The sequence below is a fragment of the Anabrus simplex genome, chromosome 3 (genome assembly GCF_040414725.1).
Source record: "Anabrus simplex isolate iqAnaSimp1 chromosome 3, ASM4041472v1, whole genome shotgun sequence".
Lineage (NCBI taxonomy): Eukaryota > Metazoa > Arthropoda > Insecta > Orthoptera > Tettigoniidae > Anabrus > Anabrus simplex.
The window spans coordinates 91,095,945-91,121,844 of NC_090267.1; the positions used below are offsets into that span (position 1 = coordinate 91,095,945).

The 25,900-nt window shown below is 39.5% G+C and overlaps 1 protein-coding gene across 1 annotated transcript in view; it reads left to right on the top strand.

Moving 5' to 3' along the window:
• Positions 1–25,900, top strand: part of LOC136866011 (UDP-glucosyltransferase 2) — a 98,115-nt gene that overhangs the window by 55,731 nt on the left and 16,484 nt on the right. The window lies entirely within an intron of this gene.

Below are 25,900 nucleotides of genomic sequence, written 5' to 3' on the forward strand. Positions count from 1 at the left end.
TCATGCAAATTGGAGGAATAAGTCGCTATAATCTAGGCCATAAATAATTCTGTTCAAGCTGAGTGAAATGGTAGTTTAGGGCATGGACTAAAATTTAATTCTCAAATATTTGTTATTAGAGGTTGTATCGATAAATACTACATAACTAAAGTTATACAGTATTGAATTTCCGATCATTGATGTCTTATACATTTTTACCATACCGGCTATGATCACAAAGATATTCGTGAATTCGGATTTTTGTTAATTCCATATCAGCGCCGAGTCACGAGAAAATGGCTTATGTTAAGTTGAAGAATAAGGAACTACAGACTAAGCTATTAATAAATTTATAAATCACAGAGTCGAAAGAAAACTAAATGTGAAAGACTACAATATAGGAACCTCATAACATTGATCATCAATAACATTACATTGACCATTGTTTGTTGTGATGTGCTTTGTGTTTTCTGTTGCCACTCATCTCTGGTAGATAGGATTATTGCTGCGTACCGAGTATTTTTTTAATTTGATTTATGTCGCACCGACACATATAGGTCTTATGGCGACGATGGGATATGAAAGGGCTAGCAGTGTGAAGGAAGAGGCCTTAGCCTTAATCAAGGTACTTCACCAGCATTTGCCTGGTGTGAAAGTGGGAAACCACGGAATACCATCTTCAACACTGCTGACAATGAGGTTCGAATCCACTATCTCCCGGATGCAAGCTCACAGCTACGCACGCATAACCATACGGCCAACTCGCCCAGTCGTACAAAGTGTAACAGCCTGCCTGAATATTGACGGGAAGTAGCTGGGGAGTTAGACGCCTTTCTTCTTTAGCATGCCATTCCTCTGGTTCATAAATTTTCTGATAGGCTACTACTGGTACGTAACATACTGGTTCAGCATAACATTCGAACTATTCACTGATTGGAATGAGCAGTGTTCATATTTAACGGAATAATGGCAGAGGAGTATTCACGGCAGTCTGCGGCCTAGTCATTCCAGCTCTGGAACTTTGCACCGTAGTACTGCTCGTTAAGAGTGATAAAATGTGCGGTTTTTCATTTGATCGAGTATTATATGATAGCAGGGCATTTAATCGCTACAATTCTACAGTTAGGAAAACCACAAAGTCAGTCTTTCTGTGAATCCCGTAGTGGAGCACGGGTACATCAGCTAGTTTCTGGCTGTGATCCCCATAAGGAACGTTCACCCCCATCAAATTAGTTATTAAAACTGAGAAAACCTCACCTCTTTTTGAAACTCACAACCTGACTTTTCACCCCATTTTTCATCATACCACTGCCTGCTGTCCATCTCACAACATTGTTTACTCACATTATTTATACCTTTATTAAAACTGGTAAATTTAAGCACATCGCTAATATTAGTCACCTCCTCATACTCGGCATTATCCTTATGTCTAATTATCTTAACATACTGCTCACTATTATACGCTATAAATTCCATTTTTGTTCCGTATTGAAGTGGAATTGTAAGAAATAATTTGTCAAAAGTGTCCACATTCTCAATACAATATATTATCGAGTAAATAATATTACATCAGTCTTGGGGCACGATTCTCTCCTTCTCCCTTCCCCTACCCGCCACCCATTTTTCATCATACCACTGCCTGCTGTCCATCTCACAACATTGTTTACTCACATTATTTATACCTTTATTAAAACTGGTAAATTAAAACCCCTGCCTTCCTTTCCTTTCTTTATCCTGCCTCCCCTCCTCTCCCTAACTACTCTTTTGTTCCCATCAGACATTGGACGTACTATATATTTCACTCTAGAGATGAGTCTCATAAACATTTTTTCCCCTTTATAATTTATTTTCTGTTTTTCTTTAATCCCTAATTCTGGCTATAATTTCCAGATTTACTTCATTACCTGAGGTTTTATCTCAGCTTAAAGACAACATCATATTATGACAAGAAAATCACAACTATAATTTTGTTTACTTAAATGTTATAATTATTCCTGAAATATTGTCTTTATCTTATATACATCTGTTTTATTTATCACATGGTCTGTTTAATTCTTATTTTGACTGAAGATAGGCACTAAATAAATAAATGGCAAATGGCCTACGGAGAGGCCTGGTGTGGTTTTTTTCCTCGTAGACGGCCTAGTAGGCGATCTGGATGTCTGTGAAGATGAGAACCCTACCTAGGATGCTTTCTAATGCTGAATACGTCAGACACACCCAGCCCCCGTGCCATTGGAATTAACTAATTAAGGTTAAAATCCCCGACCCGGCCGGGAATCGTACCCAGGACCCTATGGACCAAAGGCCAGCAAGCTAACCATTTAGCCATGGAGCCGGACAGATGACCACTAAGTGGCTGAAACTAGTCTCAAGACTAATGCAATATTATATACTTGATAGATTGTATTGAAAAGGTAGACCGGACCGTCTTTTCAAATTATTCCTTATACTGCTGACTGCATATTTCTACCTTAACATCTCTAAAACCGAGTATGTGCAATGTGGCTTGCAGACTGCTGATACTATTCGCATCGACGGGCCAGACCTAGTTAAAGCCAACCAATTTAAATACCTTGGTTCACTCACCACCTCAGACGGAAAGGGATTACCAGACACCCGAACACGAGTAAATTATACACGGCTGAATGAGTGTCAGGTCAGTGGTGTGCTATGTGACAAGAAAATTCCCACCCGCCTGAAAGGAAAAGTCTACAAATCCATGGACCGACCAGTTGCACTGTATGGGTCGGAATGCTGGCCTATAACTAAGAAAAATGAGCAGGTTCTATATGGAATGGCAGTCTAGCTCGAGCGGTCGAGGAGAGAGGTTGCGTAGCGAAGTGCGTGCTGTAAACATGGTCGGCATTGAACAGTACCGGGCCGCTATTGGGAAATGGCACGCAAGGCAGAAGAAGGAGGCCAGGAGTGGATTGGTGACGGACGGATTGAAAATGAGTGAAGCGGTGCTGGTGGTGACAGTGATAGCAGTGTTACTGGTTATTGGGGGGGTGGAAGTAAACCCAGGCCCAAATACCAGTGGAAAATATAGTACGGAGGATTTGGCCGCACTCAGGGTGGTTGTAAGTGAAGTTATGCAGGAGAAGTGTCAATGGGATAAGGTGCAGGAAATAAAGGACATGATGGAGGAGCAGAGAAGGGAGATAGGGAACATGAAGAAATGGCTTGAAACGAAGACAGAGGAATCGAGCAGGAGAGTGGTCAATAACGAGAAAGAAATCGAGTTATTGAGAGGGGAAGTGAAACATCTGAAAGATGAGGTGATGAAGATGAAGAAAGAAGCGGAGGGGTACAGGCAGGAGAGATTGAAAAAAGCCATATTTATATATGGAATTGAGGAAGGGGCGAGAGAGAGCAAGATTGAGCTGATATTTAAGGTGGTGGAAGCTATACGTGATGTTATGAAGATAAACTTTAGTGAGGTAGACATTGATGATGTAGAGAGAGTTGGTAAAATCAAAGGTCGGAGGCCAATTAGGGTTAAATTGTTCTCAACCTTAATGGCAGATTCTGTGTTAAGGAACAGCAAGAATTTACAAGGGCGGAAAATAGGGGTGAAAGGAGACATGGGAAGAGAAGGAAGTGAAAACGCGAAGATCTTGAATAGGCACCTATGGAGAGCGAGGAACCAGGGGCTAAAGGCCCGAATAAGAGGTCTGAGGTTGGAGGTGACAAACGGGCGATGGGTCAGAGTTCATTCAGTGACTAAGCTAAAGGAAATGGACGAAAACGAGAGGGTTGAGAGTGGTGAGAGGACAAGGCAAGATGGGAAGAAGAAAGAAGAAAAGAAGAGGAGGAGGGACGTGGCAGGAGAGCAGGGCATCTCGGAAGAGAATGGGCAGTGCAGCCGGGAGACAGAAGACCAAGATAGTGAAGTGGACGGTGAGAGTGGGCCGCAAGAAACTGGGAGAGGAGAGTGTAGAGGTGCAGTGAGCAAGAAAGGACAAAGGGAGGTGGATTCAGAAGTCCAAAATAGTGAGGGGGAGAGTGGGGGTGAGCAGCAAGAAGGGGTGAGTGCAGGGTGCAGTGGTGTAGTGAACAAGAAAGGTCAAGAGGAGACAGATCGACAAGAAGGTAAAAAAATTATGAGTAAAGTCAGGAGTAAGAGCTTAAAAGACATATGGGGAAAAGTACGTAAAGGGATGGAGGATACAGAGGGAGAGAGGTCGATAAATACTAGAAGTAAGAATAGAGGGGGAGACCTAGAAGGGAGGGAGGGAAAGTTATAACAATATTGGAAGATAGGATGTGTGAATATTGAAGGAGTAAGGAGCAAATTAGGAAACAAGAAAGTTAGGGAAGTAATTGAAAGTTTCGATGTTGTGGCACTCTTGGAGACGTGGTTGGAAACAGGGAGGGAGATTGCATGGAAGGGGTTTGAGATAAAATATAAATATAGAAGAAAAGAGAGGAATAAGGGACGAGCACCAGGAGGGATGATAGTTCTAATTAGGGAAGAAATTAGTGAAAGAGTAGAGGATATAGAGACCGATATGATGGAAACCATATGGCTGAGATTGAATTTGGGAGGGAGAGAGGGATGGAGGAAGAAAATAAATCTAGCTTTTGTTTACTGCCATCCTAGTAATTCAGAATATGCAAATAAATATTTTTTTGAAGAGTTATTGGTGGATATTGGTAGGATAAGGGGAATGTATCCAGGGGAGGAGGATATGTTGTTATTTGGGGATTGGAACGCGAGAATAGGAGAACAGAGCCCAGTTTATAGTAGGGAGGATGGAATGTGTTTGTTAGAAAGCAGAAGGAGTGAGGACAAAATTACAAATAGTTATGGAGAGAAGCTCCTAGAGATGTGTGCTGTGGGAAACTTGTATATTCTGAATGGGTGGATAGAGGGTGACAGGACGGGGAAATTGACATATGTTACGGAGAAAGGGGGTAGTGTGATAGATATGGTTTTGAGCTCGGAAGGGATGATTGAGGAAGTTGTAAGTATGGAAATAGGAGATTGGATTGAGTCACACCATTTCCCGGTGAGGGTTATGCTGAAAAGAGAGGAAGAGAAGTGTACAATGAAGGAAAATGAGACAAAGGATAAACGAGGGAGGGGTTATAATAAGTACAAATGGACAGAGAAGGTGGGCCGGGATTGGAATAGGGTAGTAAAGGAGGAGCTACATCTTCTGAAATATGGGTGGGAAGGGGCGTTAGAAGAGAATGATACTGATAAAGCCTTGGAATTGTTGCTACATCCAATAAAGATGATAGCGCAGAAGGTGAAAGCTAGAAAAGGAAATAAGAAAGAGGGAGAAGAATGGTTTAATAGGGAGTGTGAAGGATTGCGGAGGAAGGTGATGGACGCGTTAGGAGAATATAGAAGGAAAGGTGGGAGCCAAGAAAGGGAGTTTTTCTGTAGATTGAGGAAGGAGTATAAAAAGAAAATCTCTGAGACAAAAAAGACGTGGTTAGAGGAACAAATGGAAGCCATAAATAATGACTGCAAGACTAACAATTTTGAGAGAGTCTGGGATAAGATTAATAGAATTATTAAGGGTGGAAGGAATATGGAGAGAACGAGTATTGAGGAAGTGCAATGGGTCAGGCACTTCGATGAATTACTAGGAAAAAAGGGGGGTGATAGATGGAGAGGTTCGGGAGAAGAAGTAATTTGGAGGAATAGGGGAGTGGCAATTTATGACTTGGATAAAGAAATCACAAGAGAGGAAATCCGGGGAGTGATAAGCAGAGCCAGAGCGAAGTCGGCCGGGGGGTGTAATGGTATAAATAATAAGTTTTGGAAGGAAATTAGTAAAAATGAGATAATGATAGAGGGCATGGTGAAACTATTCAATAGGATATTCGAGGGAGGAAATTACCCTAGGGAATGGGAAACAGGAATTATATGCCCTATATACAAGGGAAAGGGTAGTAGGAACAATGTGAACAGTTATAGGGGTATATCTCTGTTGGATTCTTTGAGTAAAATATATACTGGGGTGCTAGCGAACAGAATAAGCGGGTGGGCGGAAGAAAATGAAATTTTGACAGATTACCAAGGGGGATTTAGGAAAAAGAAAAGAACAGTGGATAATATAATGATAGTAAAGACTATTTTAGAAAAGTATAAGAATATGGATAGAAGTACGGTTTATGTAGCAGCAATAGATTTTGAGAAAGCTTTTGATAAGGTAAATAGAGAGGCCCTACTAGAGAAATTAGGTAGGTTAGGGATTTCGGAGAAGATGTTGAGGGCAGTGGAAGGAATATATAGGGACGTCAGGTTTTGTGTAAAATTGGGAGAAGGGAGAATGAGTGGACCATTAGAGTCCAAGGTGGGTTTAAAACAAGGATGCAAGTTATCGCCCATACTGTTTATTTTATTTATCAACGATATTTTAGAGGGGTTTGGGGCAGAAAATTGGGCTGTACCAGTAATTAATGGTTTGGAAGTGCCAGGACTGATATTTGCGGATGATGTGTTATTGATGACGTTAACTTCAGGGGCGATGAATAGGGCCTTAGAGTCAGTGATGCTATTTGCGAGGAAATGGGGATTGAAAATTAATGGAAATAAGTCTAAAATATTGGTAGTACAGGTGAACAAAAGAAGAAAGATAGAAGGGAATTGGGTAATTCAGGGAGAAAGATTGGAACAGGTAAGGAAGCTGGAATATCTAGGAGTTATTTTTAATGATAAAGGAACTTGGAGTGACCAGATCAAAAGAATGAAATATAGAGGATTGGCAGCCTTAGCCTCAGTCAGAAATTTGCTACTCAAGTACCCGGGGATCAGTTACAAAACACTGAGACTCGTGTTCAGGTCGGTAATCGTGGGGAGGGTATTATACGGAGCAGAAGTTTGGGGGCTGGATGAGAAAAGAGAGGAACTAAGAAGGATTGTTAGTAGTTTTGCCAAGTTAGTGATGGGCTTACCGAGGTGTACAGCAAATGTAGGGGCGGAATTAATGTGTGGGGAGGATTTGGAATCAGAGGGTGTGAAAAGAATAGTTAGATATTGGATGAATTTAAAAAGACAGGAAGGTGGGAGAGTTTTACAGGCAGCATATGTACAGCAATTTAAGAGCATGTATAAGGGTGGATGGTTAGAAAAAATAAAGGGATATTTGGAGAGGATAGGATTAGGACACCTGTGGGGGGAGGTTTGGTCAAAGACAGAAGTGAGAGGGATGAATATACTGGAAAGGAGAATTAGAGATATCCATAGGCAGAAATTATTGGGGGAAAGCAGACTAAGAAATTCGCTGACTGTTTTGACGAAAATAGAGGAGATAGCAGGGTTGAATATTAGATACGTCGATAGGTCAAAACGATATGGGATGATGTGGTGGCTTTTAGGTCTGCCAAGGAATAAAGGCTGGTTACAGGGCAGGGATAAGACAAGGTGTGTACTTTGTGGAGATGTGAATGATGAGTTTCACTTGCTAAGAGACTGTGAGGTAACGAGGGGGTTAAGACATGGATTATTGAGTGCCGAGCATCGGGAAATACTGGGGAGAGGGGATGAGAACGCAATACTGAGATGGATTATTAAACAATGGGAAAAAGGGGGTGAATTGAACAGGTATTTTTGTGCGACAAAAAAGGCCTGCGAGAGTAAAATGAAGGAGAGTGAGTTAGAGGGTGGGCAGGGGAATAGGGGGGTGGAATAGTTATCTGTATAAGGGAAGGGGATAGTATGTTAAAATTCTAATGGATTAGGGAATATAGGGACTGAGTACTTAGTTAGGTGGAGTTGGGTAAGAGGACAGGATTGCATGGTCTGTTTGTTTTATGATATGTTAGTAATTGTTATTCATTGTAATTTTATTAGGTTATGATGGTAATTATTTGTGAAGGCTGAAATGTGGCAATGGTGAAGTGGTATATTTATTGTTGATATGTGGAGTTGGAGGAGTGGTGGTATAAATATGGTAATGGAGAAGTGGTATAGGATGAAGAAATATGTTGGAAAGGTGTTGGTATATGCGTGACTGGTATTGGTTATTCATTGTAATTTCATTAGGTTATGATGGTAAATAATTTGTGAAGGCTGAGATGTGGTAATGGTGAAGTGATATATTTATTGTGATATTTGGAGTTGGAGGAGTGGTGGTAAATGTGGTGTTGGAAAAGTGTTATATCGTTGGAATGTAGTGTGGGAGAAGTGGTGATATAAGTAGAGGTGGTATATAATGTGGAGTTGGTGCTGTATTGCTGAAATGTGGTGTGGGAAGTATTGAAGGTTTAGTATTTAGGTGATGTATGGTTTGGTACTGAGATGGTTTATTTATGGTTGACTTCGTGGGAGTTGGGAGGTGGTATTATTGTATTGATGTCTGGTATAAGTATTTAATTTCTGGAGCTGGATAGAGGTGAGTTTATTGTCATTTTGTAAATTTTGGTTTGTTTGTATAGAGAGGAGGAAGAAATATGATGTTGGAGAGGTGTTGGTATGTGTTGTATTGCTGAGATATGGTGTCGGAAGCATTGGAGGCTTAGTATGTATGATTAGGTGATGTATGGTATGGTATTGAGATGGTTTATTTACGGCCGAATTCGTGGAAGTTGGGAGGGGGTATTATTGTATTGGTGTCTGGTATGAGTATTGAATTTTTGGAGCTGGAGAGAGGTGATTTTATTACAATTTTGTAAATTGTGGTTTGTTTGTATGGAGAGGAGGAAGGAGTATGATGGTGGAGAGGTGTTGGTATAGGCGTGATTGGTATTTGTTATGCATGGTCGAAATTTTTGGGAGATGGAGAGGTAATTTTATTATGGAGTGTTATGGCGGATTGAAATGATATGAAGCAATGTTAACGCTGATTGGTAAAAGCTGTGGTATGATGGATTGGAATGTCATGACGGAATATTGTTGTTATTATTTAGACTTGTACTATAGGAGGTGGAATCTGAAAGATTGAATGCAATGTTAGTGTCATGGCTGGTTTGGTATGCAATAGTGTAATGTTGCTGGTGTAGCTTATTTTGGAGTAGGTCAGGGAACAATAGAGGTGATGGAAATGCTGAAGCAAGAAGGTCGCGTGATGAGTGGGTACGTGTGAGTGATAACAAGCAGCAAGTTGCAACACCAGCAGCAGATTGTAAACATAGAACAGGCTGATGAGGTGTTCATTTCATTTTATTTTGTATGTGGTGGAGAGTGGTGGCTTGGGTTGGACTGCGTTTATTATTAGTTATTTATTTATTTATTTATTATTATTGTGAACGTGTATTCGGGGCTGAACGCCTGTTTTGTTCATTAATAAATACAAAATACAAAATACAAAATATATGGAATGGAGATGAAAATGTTACGTTGGTAATTGGGTCTTACAGGATTGGACCTTGTCAGAAATGAAGAAGTCCGAGGGCGATTGGGAGAGGCACCTATCCCAGAGAAGAGCGAGAAGCAAGATTTAGATGGCATGGTCATCCGAATCACTGTAGACTCAATGATACATACAGCCCCCCAGTTTGAGCCTGGAGGTTCTCGATCCGGAGGTCGTCCCAAGAAGCGATAGTTATACATCAAGGAAGACATGCGTCTTGTAGGCATCATTGAAGCTGACGACCTTGATCGCAGGAAGTGGAAGATGGCACGTTTGAAAGCGGACCCTGCACCAATGCGGGACTAAACGCTAGAAAAGAAGAAGAAGATATACTATTCTTGATACATTTATGATTTGTGGAACGTCCTTCCTGGAACCTGTTTCTGCTTTAAAGAACCTATACATAACTTTCCATTTTCCACTAAAATTCATTATACGCCAATTATGTTTGCCATCGTGTTATCCTAAGGTGACTATTTACTAAATTCTATTTCCTAGTAAGTTCCTTCAATCTCCCCTTACTTCTATGACCATTCCTAATTATCTTTATAATCTGCACCTCCTTCGTACAATGTTTATTTTTCTATTATTATATAGTGGGTTTTTTAGTTTGAATATTATGATAGTCACGCCGCCTCAGTCATGAGGCAAAACGAAGAAGAAGCGACTCTTCATCACAACTGTTTTCATACTCTTGTTTTAAACCTATCTACTATTCATCAAGAATTTTAGCCTAACCAGGCTCATTGCAGCTCTTTTACAAAACCGCAGGTTTTTTGTCGAATTCCAACAACAGCTTTCTCGATGGAGATAACAGAGGAACGGCCTGCCCCAGGGAAGTTGTACTGGCTCCTATACTTTTCAATATACAGTCATAGGAAAAAGTATACGTACACCTTAAACATTAAGCAATGTTGTCGTTTGTAGTTGACGCATTGCCCATAGGCTGCTAGAAATTTCACTACTGTTCTATATTTCGGTATTTCGCGAAAGATGAATATGACTACGTACCGGAAATAACAATAGTACCTTAGAAATATTTGTTTTAACAAACGTGTCATCCAATAAGTTCGAAATATAGATGCATAAAAAGTATTCGTACAGATGGTTTATCTCACATCAAAATCATTGATAACATCCCTTGCAACGCAGGTAAGCAGAAAAACGTCACGTCTTGTATCAAGTCAGTTGTGCTTCAGCCGTTCTAAACAACAAGTGATATAGTGAATCAATAAGATGGGTGGTAAAATGAAAGAAACAACAGAAGAAGAGAGAAGAATTGTAATCCGGGCTAATAATTCCTGTAAATCGCCCTCGGAAATATCGAAACTTGTGAAGAGAACAAGATCTACAATTCAGGAAATTATTGACAGGTATGGTGAGAGAAAATCTATCAAAAATGCACGTAGATGTGGACGTCCATGCAATATAGACGATCGAACTACAAGACTAATCCTCAAGAAAGTTAAGAATAACCATAGAACCAGTGCTGCAAAACTGAGGTCTGAACTAGGAAATGATTTAAAACTTAATATCTGTGCTTCTACAATTCAAAAGTCTTTAAATACGAATGGGCATCATTGTAGGAATGCCAGGCAAAAACCTTGAATTACCCCAGCAAATAGGAAGAAAATACTACAATATGCTACAGACTATAAACATGCTTCTCTAGAATTCTGGGATCGAGTTATATTTACGGATGAAAGTAAATTAACTGTTTTTCAATAATATGGCAAAAATGTGTGGAGGAAAACGAACACAGAACTCGAAGAAAAAATCTGCTTCCTTCAGTGAAGCATGGTGGAGATTGTTCAATGGTTTGGGTGTGCATTAGCTCAACTGAAGTAGGTTCCTTAGAATTCATAGATGGAAAGATGGACCGTAAATACTATAGGCCTATTGAAGTTTTGAAGAAACATCTAGCATCTAGTGTCGAAAAAATGGGACGTCTGGGTAATTATGTATTGATACAGGATAATGATCCAAAGCATACGGCCCTTGATACACGATTGTGGATTTTATACAACACACTCAAATATGTGGTAACACCCCCCCAATCCCCGCATCTGAATCCGATGGAACATATGTGGGCTTATCTTAAAGATAGACTGAGCAAAAGAAATATTTCATCAAAGCCAGTTTTTAAAATGACTCTTTTGGAAGAATGGGGTGAGATTGAGCCCACCTTCACCTCCAAGATAGCTCATTCAATGCCTAGGCGGCTTGAGGCCATTGTAAAATCAAAAGGATTTCCAGCAAAATACTAAACGTGCACAAAAATCAGCGGGGAATGAAAGTAAAACCGAACTGTACGAATACTTTTTATGAGTATGAAATCATGATATTTTCATTTATTTATGTATTAATGACAGAGATGTCTATCAATTGTATGTTTTATGATGTACATATCTTTACATAGTGTACACAAAGCTAAACTATTGATGTTATACAATGTACATGACAATAATTGTACTAAGTAAAGTATTTCTGTTTCAGTATTAAGTGTACGAATACTTTTTACTATGACTGTATATACGAACGACCAATCCACAGCTGTTAATAGCAGGAGTTTTTGTAAGCTAATGACCTTGTTCTAGCCACCCAGAGCGAAGCTTTCTAATCAGTGGAGAATACCCTTACTAATGCCCTTGAAAGACTCTCCAGATACTGCGGTATGGACCTGCTTAAATCGAACCCCTCAAAGGCGCATGTATGCGCTTTACATTTGAGAAACAGGGAAGCCACTCGTAAGCTGAAGATAGTATGGTCAGGGTTCGAACTTTAACACTGAGACACTCCAAAATATCCAGAAGTGACGCTCGACAGATCTCTTGCTTTTAAGGACCATCCGAACATCTGCAATAACGCTATGTTATTCCGAAACAGAGTATGTCTGTCCTGTTTGGTATAGTTCCACGCATGCCAGACATATGAATGTAACTCATAATGAACCCTGTAGAATTATAACATGCTGCTTGAAATCCACTCCTGTTGAATGGATTTACCACCCCGCAGGAATAGCACCACCTCGAAGAGAAATAGCTGCCAATAACGACAGAAAGTGGAGTAGCAAAAAACCCATCCTTTGCATGGGTACAAACCACATCCGCAACCATTGAAAGCAAGGAAGAGCTTCCTTAGGACATCAAAGGAACTTACAAGCACTGCCGAGAAAGCTGGGCTACAACTGTGAAGGAATACCACCTACATTCCCACTGGTTGGAGAATTATTTTGGAAACATTGCCTCCTGGTCATGACGAGGAATGGCTGACTTTTAAGTTCATGAATAGATTGAAACCTGGAATGGGCAGATGACAGGTTAATTTATTCAGATCAATCAATCAATCAATCAATCAATCAATCAATCAATCAATCAATCAATAAATCAATCAATCAATCAATACTGATCTGCATTTAGGGCAGTCGCCCAGGTGGCAGATTCCCTATCTGATGTTTTCCTAGCCTTTTCCTAAATGATTTCAAAGAAATTGGAAATTTATTGAACGTCTCCCTTGGTAAGTTATTCCAATCCCTAACTCCCCTTCCTATAAATTAATATTTGCCCCAGTTTGTCCTCTTGAATTCCAACTTTATCTTCATATTGTGATCTTTCCTACTTTTATAAACGCCACTCAAACATCCGTCTACCAATGTCATTCCACGCCATCTCTCCGCTGACAGCTCGGAACATACCACTTAGTCGAGCAGCTCTCCTTCTTTCTCTTATTTCTTCCCAGCCCAAACTTTGCAACATTTTTGTAACGCTACTCTTTTGTCGGAAATCACCCAGAACAAATCGAGCTGCTTTTCTTTGGATTTTTTTCCAGTTCTTGAATCAAGTAATCCTGGTGAGGGGCCATACACTGGAACCATACTCTAGTTGGGGTCTTACCAGAGACTTATATGTCCTCTCCTTTACATCCTTACCACAGCCCCTAAACACCCTCATAACCATGTGCAGAGATCTGTGCCCTTTATTTACAATCCCATGTATGTGATTACCCCAATGAAGATCTTTTCTTACATTAACACCTAGGTACTTACAATGATCCCCAAAAGGAACTTTCACCCCATCAACGCAGTAATAAAAACTGAGAGGACTTTTCCTATTTGTGAAACTCACAACCTGACTTTTAACCCCGTTTATCAACATACCATTGCCTGCTGTCCATCAATCAATCAATCAATCAATCAATCAATACTGATCTGCATTTAGGGCAGTCGCCCAGGTGGCAGATTCCCTATCTGTTGCTTTCCTAGCCTTTTCCGAAATGATTTCAAAGAAATTGGAAATTTATTGAACATCTCCCTTGGTAAGTTATTCCAATCCCTAACTCCCCTTCCTATAAATGAATATTTGCCCCAGTTTGTCCTCTTGAATTCCAACTTTATCTTCATATTGTGATCTTTCCTACTTTTATAGACGCCATTCAAACCTATTCGTCTACTAATGTCATTCCACGCCATCTCTCCGCTGACAGCTCGGAACATACCACTTAGTCGAGCAGCTCTTCTTCTTTCTCTCAATTCTTCCCAACCCAAACATTGCAACATTTTTGTAACGCTACTCTTTTGTCGGAAATCACCCAGAACAAATCGAGCTGCTTTTCTTTGGATTTTTTCCAGTTCTTGAATCAGGTAATCCTGGTGAGGGTCCCATACACTGGAACCATACTCTAGTTGGGGTCTTACCAGAGACTTATATGCACTCTCCTTTACATCCTTACTACAACCCCTAAACACCCTCATAACCATGTGCAGAGATCGGTACCCTTTATTTACAATCCCATTTATGTGATTACCCCAGTGAAGATCTTTCCTTATATTAACACCTAGATACTTACAATGATCCCCAAAAGGAACTTTCACCCCATCAACGCAGTAATTAAAACTGAGAGGACTTTTCCTATTTGTAAAACTCACAACCTGACTTTTAGCCCCGTTTATCAACATACCATTGCCTGCTGTCCATCTCACAATATTTTCGAGGTCACGTTGCAGTTGCTCACAATCTTGTAACTTATTTATCACTCTATAGAGAATAACATCATCCACAAAAAGCCTTACCTCCGATTCCACTCCTTTACTCATATCATTTATATATATAAGAAAACATAAAGGTCCGATAACACTGCCCTGAGGAACTCCCCTCTCAACTATTACAGGGTCAGACAAAGCTTCACCTACTCTAACTCTCTGAGATCTATTTTCTAGAAATATAGCAACCCATTCAGTCACTCTTTTGTCTAGTCCAATTGCACTCATTTTTGCCAGTAGTCTCCCATGATCCACCCTATCAAATGCTTTAGACATGTCAATCGCGATACAGTCCATTTGACCTCCAGAATCCAAGATATCTGCTATATCTTGCTGGAATCCTACAAGTTGAGCTTCAGTGGAATAACCTTTCCTAAAACCGAATTGCCTTCTATCGAACCAGTTATTAATTTCACAAACATGTCTAATATAATCAGAAAGAATGCCTTCCCAAAGCTTACATACAATGCATGTCAAACTTACTGGCCTGTAATTTTCACATCTCACATTTTCGAGGTCACCCTGCAGCCGCTCACAATCTTGTAACTTATTTATTACTCTATAGAGAATAACATCATCTGCAAACAGCCTTGCCTCTGATTCCACTCCTTTACTCATATAATCTTACTATATATAAGAAAACATAAAGGTCCGATATTACTGCCTTGAGGAATTCCCCTCTGGGTCAGATAAAGCTTCACCTACTCTAATTCTCTGAGATCTATTTTCTAGAAATATAGCAACCCATTCAGTCACTCTTTTGTCTAGTCCAATTGGACTCATTTTTGCCAGTAGTCTCCCATGATCCACCCTATCAAATGCTTTAGACAGGTCAATCGCGATACAGTCCATTTGACCTTGAAGGTACTCTGATGAGAATGATATTCAGTGTGAATGTCCATACTGTACAACATGTGCTGCAGTGTCAACTGTGTGGAGCCTCCTGCACTCTTTACTCCACAGTAAATGCACTGGAAGTAGCCAAGCTCGGGTCACAAATAATATAATATTTAAACCGTGCCTTATATGTATATGTTTCTGACACGAGAATAAATAGTCTATTATAATTTCTATGTACGGTTTTCCACCGATCTAAATTGTTTTTTAAAAATCCCCCCCCCCATGCTTCTCTACTCAACCAAATGATACTACTTAATAATACTACTTTTTTCAAGATTCATTCCTATCACAGCTTCGTGATAATTTCAGTTCTCTATAGAGTTCATCTGATTTCACCAGCATCATTTCTAAATTATTCTTCCTTCTATTTCGTTCTATCTCTTTCTGATTCAGCTGCCCTTCCGTCATGCTTTCCGGCATTGGCATTACCTTCCAAGTAAACATTTGGTAAATTGAGATCATATACTACGATGACGTTCTCTTCTGTGTCGTTTTCCACATAACTAAATCTTATCAAATAATTCTGCAGCAGTGTCAGCATCGTTAACGTTTTCGAAGCTTACACATTCTTCGTTCACCAGAATGAATATTCCCCCTACTACTATCCCTATCCTGTCCCCACGAGAAACACTCCAGTTCCGTGAGAAATTGTCTGCATCTTTTATACAATTTCCCAGCCATGATTCAACTCCTGTCATAATATCTGGAATGTATACACCTGTTAATTACTTAATTCCAAACTTTTCTTTACAATACTTCCACAGTTCGGCGCTAGCATTCTTGTGACATCACTGCTTGACTTCCAGATCTCTGTACACTTATCACCACTCCCTAGTTCACCCCGTTTCCTTGAATATACCTCCCTATAATCCTTCTAAACAAATTGCCTGATTTTCACGTACTACTTCTGTTCAACTGAAGGCCATCTGAGCACAGAAACTTTCTCCTAATCACTCATTAGGATCTAGAAATCTCAAACACAGTTTCCTACATACCCACTCCATAGTCTCATTCCCCGATCACCTTCCAGTCAGTAAGCCTCCTACAGAGTATTCCTCTGATAACAATCTCCGCGTCTTTAAACATAACCCGTGCTGCATTAACCAGATAACACACATCCCCAAAAGTGTCGGTACTTGTACACGCGCGCACATGAATGGTGCCCCGATATAAACAATCAATACTGCCCCACTCCTGTACTGGAAAGGAGGTGTAAGTTTCCTAACTGTCTGACTAATTTACAAACATATGTAAATCTGCATTTAACTTGAAAATCTGAATATCTGCATTTAAAATGGAAATTATAAAAATTAACATTCATTAAGTAAAATACACACTCGTCGGACCTTGTACTCACACTTACTTGTTACCTGTTTACTTACACGTACGTTATTTGAAGGGCGCCAGCTGTCACTCAGTACAGCAATAATAGAATGAGACTCTTGACTATCTCTAGGGTGTGGGGTAATAAGCTTACTTTTGACAACATACCATATAAGTTCTGGGAAAAGGAGATAGGCGTTCGGTTTCCCCATTAATTTTGAGGTTAAGATATTTTACTTTCATTGAAATAAAACTATGAATTCGTTTGGTAGAACAATATATATTCTTTAAATAATATATCAAAAAATAGTGAGTCTTGTTGCGATAAAACAGATGAGAATATGAAATTATGACATTGCAACTGAAAGAAACTAGGCATGAATTTGAATTCTTCTTGACCGGACATTTAACACTTTATACGAAATATTTCCCTCACTGATTCACTTGACTGTACCTTCAACACTTTGAGTGTAATTACGACGTAATCCATTGATCTGGTGTTTACTGTAGATGTGTCACGCCTAACTTGGTGATACATCCTTGTGACTGCTTCTTCTCCATCTCATCTGACTTCTTTGTAAGTCAATATGGTATTACCTCTTGGTAGGTCCTGGGTTGCCCTCTCTGACTTCATGGTAAGCCCTTGCGTCCGTGTCTTCCACTAAGTGACGGACCAACCATTTGGTCTCACTCTCTCAATGACCAATAATGGCTCACTGAGTCTTCACCATCTCTCGTTCACACTGGTTGACTGACCAACTAAGGCCTCTTGATCTAGTAGACTACTTCACTGTACTGCATCCGTATAACTAATGACTGACGCTACAATATGCACCCACCTTTTATAGACGTTGGTTGACACAGCTACGTAATCTCCAGAAATAACAATGACATACTCCCACCTACGCGACAGATATTACATACAGTGGTGAAATAGCCCGGAGGCGGCTAACTCCGTGAGCGCATATCTAAATAAATACAATGCCGTAGCCATGGCGCGGCGATGACTTGGCAGAATCTCCACTAATCCTGCACAATGTCCCAACGTCACATCCAATCTCTGATATATACAACAATTCTCACTGTACAGGTATTGAGTGTTATTCTACACATACGTATATATGCATACATCTAAGTATAATCTTGCAAGCAACAGGCAATTGCAAAATCGAATTGAATAAAACGGATAATTACAATAATAGTAACAATATCGCAGATAACATAATAATAATACTGACATAGTAATAATAATAATAATAATAATAATAATAATATACAGATAAAATCATACAATAATAAAAATACAGATATCATCTTGTAACGGGATTTGAACCGTTACAATTCGCCTCCCTCATAAATAAATCGAAGAACAAAGAATCGATTGATTTATGAACAAAATTATATATATATATAACACTGACACATATAAACACTTTAAATGAGTATACAACAATAATTTTCTTTTTCAGCATCCATACATTTTATAATACATCACATATATGAGAATTTTTCTCGCACATTGTCATCGCAGTTAACTGTCCAGTGTCCCATTCTCATACTATTCACCAGAGCATAGCCCTTAATGTAACACACAAAAATAATTTTAAATGATTACACTACATTCTTCTCCTTGTTTTAACATATCAAAATATTTTGTGAAAATTCACTTATATGAGAACTTTTCTTGCATATTGTTATCGCAGTTAACTGTCCAATGTCCTGTTCTCCGCCTTTTGCCACACAACACATGACAATGTAGCACTTATTCTTCCAATATACCAATACGACACTTGGTTCACACGCAAATCGCAGATGTTAGTTTTATTTTGCCAGTTTCTCACAAAATTTAATCATCTTACTCTGATTTCAACAAATCTCACGTGAAGTACTTCTTTACATTTATAATACTATAAATACCGACAATATCCCCTTCCTGATCTATTAAAGAATATGCACACTTCCCGATACGGTTCACAATGGTGAAATACCCCTGATACAAAAGAAAGAATTTAGACATATTTCCTGCCTCTGCAGATGATGAAATGGAACTCTGAGTAGCACTCTGTCACTCAAAATGAATCAATTTTGCCCTTATTAACTTACATCTCTCAAGAAATCACATCCTCCTTGGCAACAATAATTAAAGAATCAACACTATGGCTACAAAATGGTTCAATTATTCCGTAATCCAGCATAATGTTTATTTGTTCTTATACGTCACTAGCATATTTAAGTTGAATGGGGTACTTACCTCCCACAAACGATGAATGGTCATGTACTACAAATTTATGTTCATATACGTGTTCTTCCTCACTCACCACTAAATATATCTCGATGCTTACCTAACATCGAACACAATTACTCCTCCTGTAATTCACTCAAATTACCTCACGTCACTGCCTCATACCGACGATCCCTCAGATCCTGGTCGTTATAGACACGTAACACACACTAATATTTCCCCTCACTAGGAACAACTTCACTTACCTCTCACCTATCTTTAAAGAACACACGTTACCAAACACTTACCTCAGACCATCATAATTAACACGTACTTCTTTGCTAGATTACTCCCAGAACAAGCACACACTACCTAAATTAAAGTCTATTCTACTTCCATGATTTGCAACCAAGTCAGCTCCTAAAACAACTGAATACACAAGTTTTGGTACAACGCATAGATGAAACTTACAATCATCTTCTATCGTGATTACTACCGCTATCATCTTATTTACTCACTGTGACTTACCCAACGGCTGTTATAAAATCTGATAGTACCTTCTTCATATCACAATTTCCATCATCGGAGTTACTACCTCACTACTTACGTCATATTCTCGGCATTACAAGTACTTACATCACTTAACAGAACACTTCTTACGTCGAACTTACTACTACCATTAATTACTTCATTATCTACGACTACGTCATTACATAAATATCTCACTTAACATTACTTAGGTCACACTCACACTACTCTTAAATCTACTTTCATTACATAACTACTTATACTAAATCAATACTAAATACCAGTTCATCTTCTACCTTCAGCCTGTCCACTTACCGGTAACTTACCCGATTCCCTGTGAATCTGAAATACTCTGACTCGATAACGACACCTGGATAACATTCCCCTGGATAACGCCTCCCATCTTCCGATTCTCTCTGATTACTCCTCTGACCTTCTCTCTCATAACTCAAATACATACGCCTCCCATCTTCCAATTCTCTCTGATTACTCTTCTGAACCTCTCTCTCATAACTCAAATCCATACGCCTCCCATCTTCTGATTCTCTCTGGTTACTCCTCTGACCCCTCTCACCATTGACACAACTATTAATCCTCTGCTCATCATGATCACCCCCTCTCCTCTGATACACGGCTAACATTTTTCCCTCTCTCTCTTCTATACTACTTTCCCCAGCTATCATGCGCTCTCTCTCACGCGCGCGCCCTTCCACACATTCCTTCCAAAGCCTGTCAATGAAATTTTCTCTAAATTCTCCCAAATTAGACATATTATCCCAGTACACTCGAAACAATATTTTACTTTCACCGATAAAAACATTCGACAAGATTTCCACCACGTATTCCCTTTCAATAACATTATTCCTCAACTTACTTGCAAATCTTTTCTCAACTACTTTTACAAATTCTATCGAATTAAACTGTTTTCCAGAAAACTTGGTTAAATCACGTTCCCTACTGAACAAACCACTCGCTACTATCATCTCACCCGCCGACTCACCTGCAAATTCCAATTCCTGCCGTATCACTCCCTGGCAGTTCACAACTTCTTCTTCTTCTTCTTCCGCTGCTCTCTCAGAATTCTCTTCCACTATTCTCACTTCTTCCTTCAATTCTTCCTCTCTTTCTCTTACCTGCTGTGATAGCGTTTCCTGTTCGTTCCGTAGTTCAGTGACCTCCACAAGTTTGCTTTCAATTTGTTCATTACTACTAATCTGTTCCCCCGTATCTTCCCCAATTACATTGCAAATCTTGTCCAATCTTTTCTCAACTACCTCATGAATTTCTTTCCGATTACTAGAACTTTTATCACTTAATTCTACGATATTCTCTGTACCAGTTCCTTTGTCATGCTTAATTTGAGTATGAAAATCGCTCCGATTCAACTTCATTTCACCTTCAATTTCAACACATTCTTCATTTGACTTACTTTCTAACTTACATGCTGACTTAGATGTTTGATTATTTATATCTAATATCTTAGTATCTATATTACTAATGATCGTATTACAATTTTCTTTATTACTGCCAATTAATTCTTCCATCTTACTACTCACAGAGTTAATCTGTTTATTACAATTTTCGTTATTAGTACTAATTAATTCTTTCATCTCTTTCTTATTATTTTCACTACTACTACTAAATAATTCTTTCATCTCTTTCATCTCTTTCTTATTATTTTCCTCCATTCGTTTCTGACTTTCATTACTACTAATTATTGTGGCCATCAGCAAGGAAAATTGATCTTGGTTCACCCCCCCTGGGACTTCCTTTTGAGTTTCAGTGTGCTTCTCAATTTCTGCACTTTCCTGAATTTCCTCAGAAGGTTCCATCGTATTCACCTGCTCCCTACTCTGAATTTCACCTTGGATGTCCGCAGAAGCAATGACCTTGTCCTCACATGACTTGTTATTGTCTTCCTTGTCCATCTTTGGTTCACTAGTGATAGTACGCGATCTCAAATTAATTTCCCTCTTCAAATCCCTTGACATATCCCCAAAATACAAATATATATCACAAAATTATAGTCCTGAAATTTACCGGTAATAATTCCGTTGGCTTAAATGTGCATACTCTTCCCAAATGAACCTATGATATGCTGTCATTCAGAACAGATTCTGAATTTATTCGAGTCCCACGTTGCGTCGACACATTGTAAGTTTCCTAACTGTCTGACTAATTTACAAACATATGTAAATCTGCATTTAACTTGAAAATCTGAATATCTGCATTAAAATGGAAATTATAAAAATTAACATTCATTAAGTAAAATACACACTCGTCGGACCTTGTACTCACACTTACTTGTTACCTGCTTACTTACACGTACGTTATTTGAAGGGCGCCAGCTGTCACTCAGTACAGCAATAATAGAATGAGACTCTTGACTATCTCTAGGGTGTGGGGTAATAAGCTTACTTTTGACAACATACCATATAAGTTCTGGGAAAAGGAGATTGGCGTTCGGTTTCCCCATTAATTTTGAGGTTAAGATATTTTACTTTCATTGAAATAAAACTATGAATTCGTTTGATAGAACAATATATATTCTTTAAATAATATATCAAAAAATAGTGAGTCTTGTTGCGATAAAACAGATGAGAATATGAAATTATGACATTGCAACTGAAAGAAACTAGGCATGAATTTGAATTCTTCTTGACCGGACATTTAACACTTTATACGAAATATTTCCCTCACTGATTCACTTGACTGTACCTTCAACACTTTGAGTGTAATTACGACGTAATCCATTGATCTGGTGTTTACTGTAGATGTGTCACGCCTAACTTGGTGATACATCCTTGTGACTGCTTCTTCTCCATCTCATCTGACTTCTTTGTAAGTCAATATGGTATTACCTCTTGGTAGGTCCTGGGTTGCCCTCTCTGACTTCATGGTAAGCCCTTGCGTCCGTGTCTTCCACTAAGTGACGGACCAACCATTTGGTCTCACTCTCTCAATGACCAATAATGGCTCACTGAGTCTTCACCATCTCTCGTTCACACTGGTTGACTGACCAACTAAGGCCTCTTGATCTAGTAGACTACTTCACTGTACTGCATCCGTATAACTAATGACTGACGCTACAATATGCACCCACCTTTTATAGACGTTGGTTGACACAGCTACGTAATCTCCAGAAATAACAATGACATACTCCCACCTACGCGACAGATATTACATACAGTGGTGAAATAGCCCGGAGGCGGCTAACTCCGTGAGCGCATATCTAAATAAATACAATGCCGTAGCCATGGCACGGCGATGACTTGGCAGAATCTCCACTAATCCTGCACAATGTCCCAACGTCACATCCAATCTCTGATATATACAACAATTCTCACTGTACAGGTATTGAGTGTTATTCTACACATACGTATATACAATACAATACAATACAATAGATTTATTTTGTCTGGCAAGATTAAGGCCATTAGGCCCTCTCTTCCATCTAACCAGAAAAGACAGTTTTTACATGTGCAAAATTGAAATAGGTACACTTACAATTGAAACATCTTGCAACTACTAAACAATACAATATTATGATTAAAAAAGTAAAAAAATAGGAGAATGATGAAGATGATGATGATGATTATTTACACAATTATGACATGATTAGCTAATTTCTATTATCCTTGGTAATAGCAGTGGGATTATATAAAGTCTCTAGTTTGAGGGAGGCTAAATCTACAATAACTCCATAGCATTACTTAGTAGGTAGCGGTGACAAAGTTGCCTAAAACTAGCAGGCGAAGCTCCTCTGACAGAGACGGGCAGTGCATTCCATTGTCGTGCCGAAGAAATAACAAATGAGGTTGTGTATCGTGTGGTGCGGTGAGGTGGAATAGATAAGAGTGTATCAGATTTTGACCGTGTTCCAAAACTGTGATTGGATGAGAGGTGGTGAAATTGACTGTACAAGTAGGGAGGTGAGCATGAGGAGAGTATTCGACGAAGAAGGCATAAAGCATGAAGATTACGGCGCTGTTTGAGTTTTTGCCAACCGAGTTCATCGTAGGCAGGTGTAACATGGTCAAAGTAACGTAGGTCACATATATAGCGAACACAGGCGTTTTGCGCGCGTTGTAGTTTGTCGTTAAGAGTAGTAGTCAGGTCGTTGTACACGGCGTCACAGTAGTCGAAGTGAGGCAATACAGAGTGCAAATAAGGCGTTCTTTTAATATTCGAGAAAATATGTTGCGGAATCTTCTAAGTGAGTTGAGTGTCGCAAATACTTTCCTGGAGATGCTGGTAACCTGCTGCTTCCAAGAAAGATGTTCGTCTATCATAACGCCGAGATCTTTGACAGATTCACTGAAATTAATGGGTGAATTTTGTAGGTAAAGTTTTGGTAAAGTGAATTTGCTTATAGTTTTTGAACAAAGCCGAGGATGTGAAATTATTATAGGTTGAGATTTTACGTTATTTAATCTAAGTCCATGCATGTCAGTCCAGTTACAGATTTCTTGTAAGTCTCTATTGAAATTTTTAATTTCGTCGGTTAGTCTTTCCGGTTCACAGTGCAAGTATAATTGTATATCGTCAGCGTACATGTGGTGTCTGCAGCTGTTTACCGACGACGTAATATCATTTATATAGACAGAAAATAGAAGCGGTCCTAGGACAGACCCCTGTGGAACACCAACCTCTACGGATCGCCAGGATGAATATTCATTGTTGTTGTTTCTTACACACTGCAGACGACCACAGAGGTATGAATTCATCCACTGAAGACTGTTTGTCGAGCACTGGAGTTTAAATAGTTTGGAAAGTAGTATGTCTATGTCAACAGAGTCGAAAGCTTTAGAGAAATCAAGAAGAGCTAGTATGGTAACTTGTCTTTTGTCCATCGCATTGCGAATGTCGTCTGTAACCTTAAGTAGTGCAGTAGTAGTGCTGTGGTTACGTCGAAAACCAGACTGGTGTTCGTCAAGAATATCGTGTATTTGCAAGTAGTTGGAGACTTGTTGGTGTACAATGAATTCTAGGGCTTTTGAAAGGACCGATAATATGCTCACAGGTCTATAGTCAGTTACGTCTTCAGGCGGTGATTTTTTAGCGAGCGGGACGACAACGGCAGATTTCCATAAGGAGGGATACGTGCCAGTCATTAGTGAGTGATTAAATATGTGAGTTATAGTAGGTAAAATTATGTCAATTATTGTCTTAATAAGTTCTATTTCTATGTTGTCTATCCCTTTGGACTTCGATTTTATTCTAAATATGGCTTGTTTAACTTGCGAGGGTGTCACATGTGAAAAGTAGAATTTTTCTCTGTCAGGTGCAGGGGAGTTGTAATTGCTGTATAGTGTTCTATGTTTCCTTTCTCTGTCAATGGTATGTCCGGCAGTGGTAAAATATGTATTTAGGGAGTCGAGGGATACGTCAATAGGATGTTCGTCTCTTTGTTTACCTATTCCCATGTGTCTTAGTTCTTTCCAAGCCATAGCAGGTCTAGTATTTTTATTTAGCAGGGTATGTGCATGTCTAATTCTAGCGTTGCGTACTGACTGCGATGTTTTATTTCGTAGCCGTTTAAATGCGTCAAAATTGTCTTGTGTCGGTTGTCGCTTAAACTTTCTATGTGCGGCATCTCGTCTTGCCATTAACTCCTTTAGCTCTAAGTTTAGCCACGGTGCTGGGGCTCGCGTTACCCGTACTGTTTTCGGCGGGGCGTGTCGATCATAGAGCGCTGTCAGATATTCGTTAAATATGTTTACTTTAACATCAATGTCGTCAACTGTTAGTATATGGTGCCATGGAACATCTAGTGCGTCTTCAGTGAACATACTGTAGTCAATTTTAGAGAGATCTCTGAATGTAATAGTCCTTGGTTTTGTCTTTCGGGTCTTTAAGGAGTAGGATATGTATATTAGGTCATGAGCTGAAATTCCTGGTACAGATGTCTGTCCTTGTTGTAGTACTTTGTCTGTATTCTTGACAATCATTAAGTCGATTGTCTTGTGTGACGTGGCGGTGTGGTGAGTAGGGAGTGTTTGCAAAATGCTCATATCGCAAGATGTAGTCATGTTTAAAAGCTGCCGACATTCGGCATTGTTGTTTCCGGTGTCTGTGTTAAAGTCGCCCATGACAATTACATGTTCATATTGTGGGAGTACACGTAACAAAGCATTTTCTACGTCCTCCAAATGTCCAATCGCAGGTGGCTTGTACACCACACAGACAGCACATTTCTGATGGGCTACGATTATTTCCAAGAGCACGAACTCCGGTCTTCTATTGTATTCGCTATCTGAACATGCAATTATCGTAGGCTTTAAACTGGTTTTGACTATCGCTGCTACACCTCCTCCCCTCTTTCCAGCTCTGTCGTTCCGAAGTAAACAGTAGCCGGGTATGTTGAAAGTCTTCGAAGGGATCAGATCATGAAGCCAGGTTTCAGTGAGAAGGCAAACATCAAATACGTCCGGGACAAGTTCTTTAAGTTCGTGGAAATGGGCAGACAATGAATGTACATTTAGATGGGCTATATGGAGACCTTTCGGGAAAGAGGAAACTTTAGCTAGTAGCAGGTCTCTAGTTGAGTGAGCAGGAAGGGGGGTAATTCCAGGAGGGGTCAGTGGACAGTTGTCACAA